The following is an 11,034-nucleotide window of genomic DNA, read 5'->3' as shown; positions in this document are numbered from 1 at the left end:
GCCATGGGGAAAAAGCAATTTGTAATCGTGTCTTACTTACTAGTCTATTGCTTTGATAAGACACTATGATTAAGGTATCTTATAAAAGAATATGTTTATGGTTAGAGTCTATGATTATCAGCAGCCAGGCAGCCAGGCAGTCACCTGAGCCATAGCTAAGAGCTTACATCCTCAAACTCAACCAGGAGGCAGAGAGAGTAATAATGGGGGTCTTTTGCAACCTCAAAGCCCACCCCCAGTGACACACCTCCTCCGACGAGGCCACACCCCCTAATCCTTCCCAAACAGTTCCACCAACTGGGGGCCAACTATTCAAACATAAGAGCCTCTGAGGACCATTCTCATTCAAACTACCACAAATGGTAGCATTCTCCTTTGTGGTTCCCATCCCCCAACTCCATTCCTACTAAGAATAAATGATGTCAGTCTTTCTCTATAGAGTTAGCAAGTATGGGCAGATGACCACATGGAAACTCCCCTGAAGACTGAGAAGGTAGCATTTGCAAGACAACATCTCTGACTCCAGTGTCACAGCAAGCAGTGAGGGGGTGATGCTGATTCCCTCTGACCATGCCAATTAAATCCAGTGAGTCACAGATGACAGTGAAGTCCCTGGTGCCCACATAAGAGCTCTTGCAGACAAATAAAAGGCCCAAGTGGACACTGTTTTCATGCTTCCTCTGAAGAGAAGAACATTTTCTTATCTTTGTTTTTCTTTTTTTTTTTTTTTTGGTTTTTTGAGACAAGGTTTCTCTGTGTAGTTTTGGTGCCTGTCCTGGATCTCGCTCTGTAGACCAAGGTGGCCTCGAACTCATAGAGATCCACCTGGCTCTGCCTCCCATGTGCTGGGATTAAAGGTGTGCGCCACAGCCACCCGGGCTTTCTTATCTTTTTTGACCATAAAAAAAAAAAAAGTATGACTTTTTGGTAACAGTAGGACACTTAGGAAATGTGAAAAGCCAGGCACAGTGGCTCAGTCCTGTAATCCCAACACTTGGGAGGCAGAGCAGACAAACTCTTGCAAATGAGGCAAGCCTGGTCTATGTAGTAAGTTCCAGGCCATCCAGGGCTATATCAAGAGACCCTGCCTCAAAAATAAATGAATTAAAGAAGGGAGAAGTTATAACTTCCTTTTGCAATATATAGATAAAATACACAAATAAATTTCAGATCTTTTTGAAATTAAATTTTTTCACTTTTTTATATTTTGTTTTATTTTATTTCATTTTATTTTTTGAGACAGGATCTTATGGAACCCAAATCAGCCTGGAACTCTCTATACAGCTGTGGATGAAACTTGAAACTCCTGACTCTCCTGTTTCCACCTCCCAAGTTCTGGGGTGACAACATTACCATGCCTGGCTCCAGATCTTTTATAATATAATCATATACTGGAACCAGCTAGGATCCTTCTACATGTATGGTTTTATGTCCTGTTTTCTTTCTTTTAATAATTTATTTTTATTTTATGTACATCGGTATGTAGCTAGAGTTTTCCTGCCTGGCCCACAGTCAGCACAAATGTCTCTCACCAGCCAGTCCCACAGACGCTCAGACCCAACCAAGTAAACACAGAGACTTATATTGCTTACAAACTGTATGGCCGTGGCAGGCTTCTTGCTAACTGTTCTTACAGCTTAAATTAATCCATTTTTATAAATCTATACCTTGCCACATGGCTCGTGGCTTACCGGCATCTTCACATGCTGTTTCTCATCATGGCGGCTGGCAGTGTCCCTCTGACTCAGCCTTCCACTTCCCAGCTTTATTCTCCTCCTTGTCCCGCCTACACTTCCTGCCTAGCCAATGGCCAATCAGTGTTTTATTTATTGACTAATCAGCAACACATTTGCCATACAGAACATCCCACAGCACTTCCCCTTTTTTTTTTCAAAAAGGAAGGTTTTAACCTTAACAAAGTAAAATTACATATAATTTGGGAATTTGGGCATAGCTTCTCTTACTACTTCCTGCTGGAGGGGGGCGCTGTATCTTATTGGGACACAAAGAAAATTTTAGGATCATGGAGTAGTCCATGAGGGTGTATCGTCTGAGCCAGTTGCCTTCAAACCATTCTGGATGTTGGATCATCTGGGCCATGGTGTCATCGGAGACCTTTCAGGGGGTCTTGGCTGGTCAAACGTGATGTATCTTTTTTTTTTTTTTAAAGATTTATTTATTACGTATACAGTGTTCTGCTACATGCCAGAAGAGGGCACCAGATCTCAATACAGATGGTTGGGAGCCACCATGTGGTTGCTAGGAATTGAACTCAGGTCCTCTGCAAGAACAACCAGTGCTCTTAACTGCTGAGCCATTTCTACAGCCCCCCCCCCTTTTTTTTTTTTTTTAAACGAGATGTATCTTAATCTTGAACAAATCCATAGCCTCTGGCTTTCTGTGGAAACAAAAGCAGAGACTCTTTTCCAAAGTATCATATCCTTATATCCAAATTTTGAAGTCAAATTTTGAAATCATTTGGCCACTCTTCTTTGAGTTTCTATGACTGTGGCTAATGCTTTTTTGTGTGTGTCACTCAACACTTGGGTGTTCCCTTATAGGATTACAGGGTCAAAAGAGGATGAATCCAGGCTGACAGGATGGCTCAATGGCTCTTCCAGGTTGGTTTCTAATACTGTTATAAACCACTGGCCAAAAGCAACTTGGGAGGAAAAGCTTTATTTGGCGACATGTCCATCATGAAGGGAAGTCAGGGCAGGAACTGAAGTACAGACCATGGAGGAATGCTGCTTACTGGCTTGCTCCCCACGGCTTGCTCAGCTTACTTATACAACCCAGGACCACCTGTCCAGGGATGACACTGCCCACAATGCCTGGGCCCTCCAACATCAACCACTACCAGAAAACACCCCACAAACTTGATGACAGGCCAATCTGAAGGTGGCATCTTCTCAGTTAAGGTTCTCTCTTCCCAAATAACTCTAGTTTGTGTCAGGGTGACAAAAACTAGCACAGTGGGCAAAGTGCTTGCTAGGCAAGCATGAGGACCTGAGTTTGACTCTACTATCTACTCAAAAGCTGGTCATGGCCCACATGTCTGATCCCCCGATCACCTGATTCCAAATAAACACACAGAGGCTTATATTACAAATGTTCAGCTGATAGCTCAGGCTTATTACTAACTAGCTCTTACAACTTAAATTAACCCATTTCTATTAATCTACATTCTACCACATAGCTCATGGCTTTACCTATCCTCCAGCATGTCTTGCTCCCTCTGTGTCTAGCTGGTGTCTCTCTCACTCTGCCCTCCTTCCCATCATTCTCAGTTTTGCTTTCCTGCCTAACTTCCTGTCTGACTACCGACCTGTCAACTTTTTATTAACATATTCACAGTGTACACAGAAGGATCATTCCACAGCACTCCAGCACAGTGGAGGTGAAGACAGATGCATTCTGGGGGCTTGCTGACTAGCTAGCCTGTCTCTGTGTTCAGGGAGAGATTCTATCCCAAAAAGCAAAGTGGAGAAGCCACTTAGGAATATATCCCAACATCTACGTCTTACAGCTCTACACACAACTACATGGAGCATATGCACCCCACACACATATGGAACATATGCATACACCACATATATGCATACATACAAACATACAGACAGACACACACACACACAAAAGATAGTGAGTCCAAAAGTCTAGACCCTTTGGGCTGGGGATGTAGTTCAGTGGTAGAGTGCTTGCCTAGCATACACAAAGCCCTTGGTTTGATCTCCAGCACCACATAGACTGGGCATAGCAACACATGTCTATAATCCCAGCATTTGAGAGGTAGAAGCAGAAAGATCAGGAGTTGAAGATCATCCTGGGCTACATAGCAAGTCTGAGGCTAGCCTGGGCTACATGCCAACAATGGAAAAAGGGAAGACTGCAGAGATGACTTTCTTTGGCTAGAGAGTACAAGGCAGGCCAGCAACATTCAGTCCCAGAATCCCTGAGCTTGCAAATACCCGGACAGCTCCTTTAACGCGCTCCTTTAACACGCTCTTTTTTTTTTTTCCCAGATAAAGAAAAGAAAGGGTAAAGGCGTTAAGTCACTTGTCCTTTTTGGCAGTTCTCAGCCACTTGTCCAGGACACCCATGTCAGCCCTAGACAAACCTCTCTGAGAGCAGTCTTTGGTCCAGACTTGGCCAGGCCCTCAGACTCCAGGCTTAGGTTGTTTTTAGAAACTCAATGGCATCATAACACAGAAAAGGGACATGCCAGATGACCAGCCCGCTGTGTTCTTCTGGCTCTCAGGAGCCAAAGGCCATCTCCTTCTTCATCAGCTGACCCTGCCCAGTAAAATAAACCGTCTCTCCCTACACTGGGCTGAACCGTGAGGTTTAGAGGAATGTCTAGGAGCCAAAGTTAATGTTCATGAGGAGCCCAGTCTGCTGTCCTAGAACCCATGTGACAAAAGATGGATGTGGCAGTGCACACATGGAATCCCAGCACTGGGAGGCAGAGACAGGTGGATCCCTGGGGCTAGCTGGCCAGCCAGTCTAGCTGAATGGGCTAGTGAGAGAGCCTGTCTAAGAGAACAAGGTCAGAGGGGCTGGGGGGATGGCTCAGTCCTCTTACCGAAGGACCTGAGTTCAGATGCCAGTACCCACGTCAGTTGACTCACAACAGTGTGTCACTTCAGCTGTAGGTCTGACACTCTCTCTACATACCTGACTGATATGTACATAACCAACCCTACACACACACACACACACACACACACACACACACACACACACACACACACACAATTTAAAATAATAAAGACAAATCTTTAAAAGAACAAGGTTGATAGCACCCTAGGAACAATTATTGAAGCTGACACCTGGCCTCCACCCACATGTGCAGAAGACACACACACTCTAACCAGGAAGAGCAAAGCGCCATACAAGAGCACCTAGTCCTTTTTTGTTAAAGACAAGACCTCCCAGGTCTGGGGTTTATTCTGCAGACCTTGTCAGAGCTGTGCTCACATTCTCTGAGCACACATCAACAGACAACTTCCTACTGCAGCACCTGAGACCGCCTGAGCCCTGGCTCTGGCTGCAGCCTTACTCAGGAGCATCTCAGAAAGCAGACCAGCCCAGGCAAGGAGAGCCACTGTTCCCAGCAACCCATGAGCAGTGGGAGCTGGGCTCCAAATGTTCTGTTCCCTTATTTTGTTCGGTCTGGCCTCGTGTGCCTAAAGCAGGAGTCTGATCTTTAGCAACTCTGCCTTTGCTCCTTTCTCCCCCGACTTCACCTCCAGTGCTCCGAGCACTCCCCCGCCCCGCCCCAGCTCCCCATCAAATCCTTGCACCAGAATCTGTGCTTGCCACAGCCACTCAAGTCTGTGACAGCAGGAGCTTAAAGCTACTGGTTCACATCCCGAGGACTAGCTGGCAGAGATGGACAGAAAGTGAGGTGGGGCTAGATACCTGAAGACCAGTCCCTCAGAGATCCACTTCCTCCAGTGAGGCTCCACCCATAAGCCTGTGGGCTACATTTTATGAGCCAACCTTAACACCAACTGAAGACCATGGTAGCCTTTGAAGAGTAACTGTGGGACTCCCCCGACCCAACCTAAGCAACCAGAGTCAGAAACACAAATTGATACAAATGTTAAAGCTTACAGACACATTGGTGAGGGCATCAGCTGTAGCTCAAGGAGCTTATTCCTTGTTCCATATATGGAATAAGGAAGTGGGCAATGCAAAGCTAAATGGCTGTTCCAGTGAGCCATCAGGGACTCAGTCTTGTCTTTCTTTTTCTTATTTTAGATTTGTTGTGATTTATTTCTTTTTACTTTATGTGTATGGGTGTTTTGCAGGTATGCATATCTATGTACCACACACATGCAATGCCTACAGAGGCCATCACATCATCTGAAACTGGAATTACAGATGGTTGTGTGCCACCATGTGGTGGGGTGAGGGCTGGGAACTGGGAGACTAACCTAGGTCCTATACAAGAGCAGTAAAGGCTTTTAACTGCCAAGCCATCTCCCCAGCCCCTTGGTCTTCTCGTTCAATCCTGCTATTTCTGGTACATGTTTCTCATCATTAGTCACTTCATGGGGCCAGGTAACAACTACAGTTCCAGCCAATGCATCGACGTTCTAGGCAGGCATGGAAGAAAGGACAGATGAGCAAGAAAGAAACCCTTTTCGTAAGTCAGCTCCGCTTAGGGAGTCACTCCGGCAAATCTCTCAGACTGCTTCCATTTAAAGCCCATTATACGTTCTCATCTGGCAGTTCCTCCTTACAAAAGAGGCTCAGAAATAGACTGCTTTTGTCGGGGAGATTGCTAAAATCAGAGCGGTGCTACTAAGTAGGGAAAGAAAATGTCGGGTCAGGTCGCCAGCAGCGGTCTGCCTCGCTGGAGACGCAGAGCTCAGAGACATGTGGTGCAGAGGGCTGGGGAAATGACGGGGAATGAGTTAGAGGAATTTCTATTTTCAAAATTCCACACCCCTTATGTCTCTACTCCCTCCCTCACCCATGTGGGACGGCGACGGCAATCCAGACAAAAGCAAACTGGAGAAGGCCGAGTCTCCCCCACAGGGCGGCGGCCCAGCAAGCCATTGCAAAGGGCGACAACGAAAACAGCAGTGCTGAAGGGCTGGAGGAAGGCTTGGCTACTGGACGAGGTTTGCTGGGTGGTTATGAGCACCACGGTTCAGATCTCCCGATAGGAAGTCCAGCATCCCACATGTGCCTGTAGCACCTGTCAGAAGGGGACAGAGAAAGAAGGACCACTGGAGCCTGCTGGCTTTTCACCTAGCTGAGAAAACATGAGCTCCAGGTTCAGGGAGAGACCTTGCCTCAAAAGAATAGATGGAAGCCAGGCAACGGTGGTGCAGGCCTTTAACCCCAGCATTAGGGAGGCAGAGGCAAGCAGATCTCTGTGATTTGGAGACCAGTCTGATCTACAAGCAAGTTCCAGGACAGCCAGAAGCTGTTACACAGAGAAACCCTGTCTCAAAAACAAACACTTTCCGCCAAGATGGCACCGAAAGCGAAAAAGGAAGCTCCTGCCCCTCCCAAAGCCGAAGCCAAAGCGAAGGCCTTGAAAGCCAAGAAGGCGGTGCTGAAAGGTGTCCACAGCCACAAAAAGAAGACCTGCACGTCACCCACGTTTCAGTGGCCCAAGACCCTGCGGCTCAGGAGGCAGCCTAAATATCCTTGAAAGAGCGCGCCCAGGAGAAACAAGCTTGACCACTATGCCAACATCAAATTCCCCCTGACCACTGAGTCAGCCATGAAGAAGATAGAAGACAACAACACACTTGTGTTCATTGTGGATGTCAAGGCCAACAAGCACCAGATCAAACAGGCTGTGAAGAAACTCTATGACATTGATATGGCCAAAGTCAACACTCTCATAAGGCCTCATGGAGAGAAGAAGGCATATGTTCGGTTGGCTCCTGATTATGATGCTCTGGATGTTGCCAACAAAATTGGTATCATCTAAACTGAGTCCAGCTGGCTAATTCTAAATATACTTTTTCACCATAAAAAAAACCACACAAACAAACAAACAAAAACCAAAAAATAAATAAATAAGAATAAATGGAGATTTCTGAAGGGGGACATCAAATGCCTTCTTCTGGTTACTGTTACACACACACACAAACACACGCACGCACTCACTCACACATACACTGCCTCGTTATTTCTCATGGTCTTATGGATTAGCTGGACTCAGATGTGTAGTCCCACTAGTTTTGTTTGGAGTTTCTTATGCAAGTACAATCCACTGACAGAGTTATTTGCTCCAGAGAGTCTAGGATGGGCTAGGGCCTTAATGATGGCCCTTAGCTTGCAGCCCCTCCACATGGTTCCTCAAAGGCAGCAGTCTGCCTAGGCTTTACTGTCTCGTGATGGGACTATTCCATGTATCAGCAAGTGGGAGCTACAGGAACATATCACCAACAGACATAGGCTGTCCTCACTGACAGCTTCTACTTCTAAGTCTGAGTCCAGTCAAAAAGAAGTCTTTTAAAAGTAACAAATAACCCCGGTAGTGGTGGCACACACCTTTAATGCCAGCACTTGGGAGGCAGAGGCAGCAGGATCTTAGTGAGTTTGAGGCTAGCCTGGTCTACAAAAGCGAGTTCCAGGACAGCCAGGACTGTTATACAGAGAAACCATGTCTCTACAAACAAACAAACAAGCAAAAAGAATAACAAATAATCTGTGTGGTGATGGCCACGTGCCTATAATCCCAGCACTTGGGAAGCAAAGGCAGGCAGATCTCAGAGTTCAAGGCTAGTCTGGTCTACAGAGTTCCAAGATAGCCAGGGCTACACAGAGAAACCCTGTCTCAAAAACAAAAACAAACAAACAAAAAAAGCAACAAATAAATAAGGATACCTTGAATCTAAAAAAAGAAAAAAAGGAGAAGAAAGAAGAAGGAGGAGGAGGAGGAAGGGGAAGAGAAAGAGGAAGAGGAAGACTATAGAATTTGAAAGATATCTCTCCTGTTCCATTCGGTTGGCCAAAGCAATTCTCAAGAGTCATGGATTTAAGAGGTATAGGATAGCAGCTGGAGAGATGGCTCAGATGTTAAGAGCACTGTTTGTTCTTCCAGAGGTTCTGAGTTCAATTCCCAGCAACCACATGGTGTCTCACAACCATCAATAATGAGATCTGGTGCCCTCTTCTGGCCTGCAGACATGCATGCAGATAGAATACTGTATACAATAAATAAATAAATCTTTAAGAAAAAAAATGAGGCAGGAGGCAGGCTGCATTCTTGGATGAATCTGCAATAAAATCACACTGGGAAAGAAGCAGGGACCGATCAGGAGGCCACAACATGGGAACCAGGTGCCGACAGCTCCTGAATAAACCAAGTGCTGGTTAAATAAGTCCTACCCACATAAGCACATCCCCTCCATCCCAGATAGGAGAAGGGCCATGCCGGGTGTGGTAGTGCACAACTGTAACCTCAGCTCTTAGGAAATGAAGGTGGAGGCAGAAGGATCAGAAGTTCAAGGTCATCCTCAGCTACATAGTGAGTATGAGGCCAACCTGGGCTACAGGAAACCTTTCTCAAATGCTGAAGCATGGAGGCCCAAGTTTGGATCCTAGCATCCACATTAAAAGCCCAGTGCAGTGAGGGCTGCAGAGATGGCTCAGCAGGTAAGAGCACTCACTACTCCACCAGAGGACACAGGTTTGAATCCCAGCACCCACATGGTGGCTCACACCATCTGTAACTTAAGTTTCAGGGGATCCAACACCCTCTTCTGGCCTCCCTGGGCACACCACACGTGGTGCATGGACATACATGCAGGTAAAATACCTATATACATAAAATAAAATACTGAAAAACTAAAGGAAAAGCTCAGTGTGGTTGTGTTTGCCTGTAATTCCTGTCCTGTGTTGGGGCTGGAGCCCGGGGGATCAAGGGGGAATTGCTGGTGGCCAGTCCAGCGGCAGGTTCCCATCTCTGGGGACAAGGCAGAGCGTGACAGAGCAGGGCACCTGACGTCCTCTTCTGGCCTCCCGATGTGCACACAGGCACAGACCTGCTCACACACATGTACATACACCACACACACACACAACAAAAGATAAATAAAACGGGGTTTGTAAGTCCTGTATTAGAGATTTGATTCTACATTTTTTTTAAGTTTGTTTGAGTCTGACCCCGGAGAAAAGAAACCATCTTCAGCTTCATCCTTCAGAGATCACCATGGAAGCTGAAGATAGAGTTCTTCTCATAGAAAAGAGCAGCTCTTCCTCTCAGCCTCCTGCCTCTTGGCTCCACTTCCCCATGGACAGAGCGTCCCCAGGACTAAGAGACTTGTAAGCAAATGGCCTTTAACCTAGTGAGAATCCTCCCGCAGTCTGTGCTAATCTTCTTATGTGTTAATATTTAGCATTACCTCGCACTGCCCAGGTGTGGGGCAGCTGTCTGGATGCTCATCAGCAAAAGCCTTTAAAGGGCCTCCTTGCTGGACCCTCAGGACGGCTTGTTGGGAGCACAGCATGAAGGTCCCTGTGCCCACAGTCTCCGGGAAAACCAGGGATGCTAAGCACATTGTGTTGTTCTTTCAAAGGAATAGATGGAAAACTTGTTCTTCCATCCAGAAGGCTGGGAATTGGAGGTGATTAACAAGCTGGTGATCTGTGTTATCTGTTAAGCCAGGCCATATCAAGGTCCTACAACTAGAATTGGTGGCTAGTAACCTAAGGGACCCTTACCACCAAAGGCTCCCCCAGGATCCCTTAACTTAAGTATGATCCTGATCCTGGGTGTAACATGAATCTTCTGTTCGTTTGTTTGTTTGTTTGTTTTTCGAGACAGGGTTTCTCTGTGTAGCTTTGCGCCTTTCCTGGAACTCACAGAGATCCACCTGCCTCTGCTTCCTGAGTGCTGGGATTAAAGGCGTGCACTACCACCATCTGGCAAGTGACACGAATCTTAAAAGGTCTTATTAAAAAAAAAAACAAAAAAAAAAAACCTGGGGCCAGATATCAGGGTGAAACTGAAAGATCAGAGAAACAGAACAAGCCGGCCACATTCTTGCCTCTATGAAATCCTCAGCCTCAAGAGAGTGAGTTCCTGTTTCCTCAAGCCTTATATACCTTTTTCTGCCCTGCCATCTTACTTCCTGGGATTAAAGGCGTGTGTGCTTCCCAAGCAAATGCATGAGATCTCAAGTGTTGGGATTAAAGGTGCATTCCACCACACCTGGCTCTGTTTCCAGCATGGCCTTGAACTCATAGAGCTCGAGACTGATCTCTGTCTCTGAGTGATAGGATTAAGGGTGTGCGCCACCATGGTCTGGCCTCTATGTCTAATCTAGTGGCTGGCTCTGTCCTCTGATCTCCAGGTAAGTTTTATTAGGGTGCACAATACATCACCACATTGGAGACCACAGACTCCCACAGGTTGTCCTCTGACCTTCACATATGTGCCCATACAGATCTGCTCCCACAAACACTAGTAAATAAATGTAATTTAAAATGTTCCCTTGGGGCTAGAGAGATGGCTCAGCGGTTAAGAGCACGGACTGCTCTTCCAGAAGACCCGGG

The 11,034-nt window shown here is 46.4% G+C and overlaps 1 pseudogene; it reads left to right on the top strand.

Annotated features, from left to right (window-relative positions):
- Positions 1-4,736: 4,736 nt before the first annotated feature.
- On the top strand, positions 4,737-9,215 carry LOC128100747 (60S ribosomal protein L23a-like; annotated as a pseudogene).
- The last annotated feature ends 1,819 nt before the right edge of the window (positions 9,216-11,034 follow it).

The sequence above is a fragment of the Peromyscus californicus genome, unplaced genomic scaffold (assembly GCF_007827085.1).
Source record: "Peromyscus californicus insignis strain IS unplaced genomic scaffold, ASM782708v3 Scaffold_11__1_contigs__length_118956290, whole genome shotgun sequence".
NCBI lineage: Eukaryota > Metazoa > Chordata > Mammalia > Rodentia > Cricetidae > Peromyscus > Peromyscus californicus.
The sequence above is the reverse complement of the archived record's forward strand: the minus strand, read 5'-3'. Positions and strand labels throughout refer to the sequence as shown.